This window comes from Physeter macrocephalus, chromosome 21, assembly GCF_002837175.3.
Source record: "Physeter macrocephalus isolate SW-GA chromosome 21, ASM283717v5, whole genome shotgun sequence".
Lineage (NCBI taxonomy): Eukaryota > Metazoa > Chordata > Mammalia > Artiodactyla > Physeteridae > Physeter > Physeter macrocephalus.
In genome coordinates, this window is record NC_041234.1 from 93,058,336 (window position 1) to 93,062,185 (window position 3,850).

A 3,850-nucleotide genomic window follows, 5' to 3' on the forward strand; every position below is an offset into this window, starting at 1 on the left:
CCACTGGTTTATCTGAAATCTAGCCATGGGATCTAGGGATGGGACACAGGACTGGGTAAAGTTTGGCAGGATATTGAGGGAAAATTCTGAAGCCTGGGCTGTAGCAATAATGGCAGATCCTGGTGGATTTCTACCAGTGGGCAGCATGAGAGTACAGAGTACCTAGGGTTGGAGAAGAGGTGCCAAAAAAGATGGAGAGGGGACCCCTGTAGGGAGCTGGAAGTTTCTAAAGATAAACTTTGCTTCCTTTGAAATTTTACTCTTCATTCCACAAATATGAACTGCATATCAGCCACTGTGCTCAGTGCCAGAGGACTCAAGAAAAATGGGTGACAAGAACCTTTGCCATGACCTGAGGGAGCGCCCAGGCCAGGTGCCAGATAGTTCCACAAACAACCAGTAACGTGATAAGTGATATAATCAGTCAGGAGCAAGACCTTGGGGAGGTAGAGACCCAGAGAGGTGAGGGAAGGCACCTCAAGACCCATTTGGGGACTTCCCTGGTGGTCCAGTGGTTAGGGCTCCACGCTTCCACTGCAGGGGCCGTGGGTTCAATCCCTGGTTGGGGAACTAAGCGCCCACATGCCATGTGGTATGGCCAAAAAAAAAGAGACCCATTTGGATTGAATCTTGAAGGAAGAGTAGTAGCTTATCTGGCCATCAAGGGGTGGGGGGAACAGTAGAAGAACACTATATGTAAAATCACAGAAGAAAAGGACAGAACATTTAGGGAATTCCAACTCTTGGCCAGAGGGAATGGTGGAGGAGAGGAGAGTGATTGTAAATGCGGCTGGAAGAGAAGCTGGGGTCAGAGCTGGAAGGGGCACATTGGTCATGCCAAAGAGCTTAGCCTTTATGCTCAAGAGTAGCGATTCTCAAGCTATGCTCTCCAGGGACAACGCCTGCTCATTCTGGAACCATGCCCGGTGCAAATGAGATGGATGCTCACAGTGAAAAACAGATCAGTTAATGGGTAGAAACTTCTCTATTTTAATTTTTTTAACCATAAAGTTTTGTTCAATCTTTGACAGATGCTCCTTCTTATCTGCTAGCAAGCAACAAAATGAATGAACATGTAGCAAAAGAATATTAAAGACTATCCCAGGACTGATTATGCTTAATTCAACAGTTTATTTTTTTTCATGGACATCTGTGCTTGTGGCTATGATTTTGTATTGCACACACATAATGTAGACGTATTTTCTGCTAGCAGAAGTGTTCTTTTGAAAAGTGTTTTATTTCATATGATGCGATATCCTATATCAATTATTTCCTGGCATTCTAGAAAGACCATCATGACTTCCAGCTGCCGTGCCACCTGAACCAGTTGGAGAAACTGTCCATTAGATGGTGAGCAGCCACCGAAGGGTTTTGAGCAGGGGGGCGATATGAATACATTTGCAATTTTGAAAGGTCACTCTGGCTCCAGGTTGGGGAGAAGATTGGAGCAGAGAGCAATTGAAGCAGTTAGAACTCAGGAACCAGAATACTATTGTAGCAGTTCAGGCAAGAAATGATGGTGACAGTGACATGAGACTGGAGTGGCATGGAAGGAACAGAGTCCGCTTTAAAAGGGGCCACCCATTAAGGGCCTTGTGTGCCCTGCTAAGGATGCTGAGGTTTCACCCTGTAGGGAATAAAGAGCCTTTGAAGCAGTGTTTCTTGGTGGACAGTACCTGAGCCTGCTTCTTATAGAGGCAGAGGCCTAGACCCCACCACAGACCTGCCGAGACAGATTCTGTGTCTGGTAGAAGTATGGGTGTGTAAGAAGATTTCCAGGTGGTTGTGAGGCGTATCGCAGCTGGAGAACCACCACGTAAAGGTTATTGAGCAGTGACATGGCAGTGAGATCTATGTTTACACAGCACACCTGAGTCACCACAAGAAGAACTCATTGAATGAGGGCAAGACCAGAGACAGGGAGACCAGTTAGGAGGCTGCTGCCATAGTCCTAGGCTGGCTTTCTGCATTGGGCAAGAGCCAGAACTCAAGAGAAGGCTGGGCACACTGCCCATATCAGGGATACTAATTGTCCTTAGACCCTGATTTGTACACATAGACTTAGACAAATGATACAATCTTGTGTTTCCTCAAGCAATTCTTTTTTTTTGTCTTTTCGGCTGTGCCAGGTCTTAGCCACTGGACCACCAGGGAAGTCCCCCTCAATCAATTCTTGTGGTACGCGGGCCTCTCACTGTTGTGGCCTCTCCCGTTGCGGAGCACAGGCTCCGGACGCGCAGGCTCAGCGGCCGTGGCTCACGGGCCCAGCCGCTCCGCGGCATGTGGGATCCTCCCGGACCGGGGCGCGAACCCGTGTCCCCTGCATCGGCAGGCGGACTCTCAGCCACTGTGCCGCCAGGCAAGCCCAAGGTGAAGTCTTTTTTTTATCAATCTGTCAATGCTTTGCGTTTAGGTACTGATTTAGCTTTGCATTCATACACATGTGCACGTGTAGGCGTGTGCTCGCGTACATGTGCACACACACACACAGCGTCTTATTCCAAAACAGATTTTATGGGTCAATAAACTGGGAATAGAACATCAGTATCAAAAAGGAGAATTCAGATATGCTGAATCTAGTGGGTTGATATAATTGCCATGATTAAGCTTTAAATAGGATTCTTAGCTTCTTGGAAGATATAACAAAAGGAGAAATACTAGCTGGCTTAGTTTTATGTATTTTCTGTACACAGGGATCACTGATTCATTCATCTCACAAATATTAATAGATAACCTACTGTGTGCCAAGTCTTAGACTAGGTGCTGGAGATCATTGGTGAGTAAAAACAAACTTGGTCCTGGCCTTCATGGAGCTTATGGTCTAGTACAGGGGACAGACAATAATCAAATAATCACACACATAAAATGAAGAAAGAAAACTGCAATAAGAGCAATTAAGGAGATACTTATTGGCGGGGGGGGGGAGGTGCATATTTGACTTAGTCTAGCCTGTCAGTGTAGGAGGCTTCGTGGAGGAAGTGATGTTTAAATCGAGATCTGCAGATTAAATAAGAGTCAGCTAGGTGAAGGGAGGACGGGAGTGTGAAAGCATTCCAGGCAAAGGAAAGAGCGTGTTTGAAGGCTCTGTTCAAGAAGCAGAAAGGAAGCTGGTGTTCCTGGAGTACGGACGGACTGGAGGGGAATGAAATGAGGCTGCAAACATAGGCACAGAGCCAGGTAATTCAGGGCCTTCGGCCATTGTACAGAGCTGTTTGGACTTTTTTACCCTAAGCAATGGGGAGCCACTGAGGAGTTTGAGACAGGAGTGTGGCATGATCAGACTCGTGTTTTGAAAAGTTCCTTGGCTTCAGTGTGGAGAGCATATTGAAGAGAAGAAAATGGAGGCAGAAAACCAGTTAGGGGAATTCCCTGGCGGTCCTGGTTAGGACTCGGAGCTTCCACTGCAGGGGCACGGGTTCGATCCCTGGTCGGGGAATTAAGATCCTGCATGCTGCACGGCACGGCCAAAAAAGGAAAGAAAAAAAAAGAAAAAACCGTTAGGAGGCTCTTTTAGTCTTCCAGCTGAAAGATCATGGAGGCTTGTACTAGGGCAGTAGAAGTAGAGATGGAGAGAAGAGAACTTATTGGGGAGCTATTTAGAGGCTAAAGACAACCCAGACTTGGTGATGTGGGAGATGAGGAAGACAAGGATGCCAAAGTTGACTCTTAAGTTTCCGGCTTATATGGTCCTGCAATTCATTGAAATGGGGAACACTGGAGAACCTCGGGTTTGAGGAAGAGAGAGAAAGTCTTTGGCTCCAGTTTGGGATTAGCTTGAGTTTGAGATGCTTTTTTTTTTTTTTTTTTTTTTTGTGGTATGCGGGCCTCTCTCTGTTGTGGCCTCTCCCGC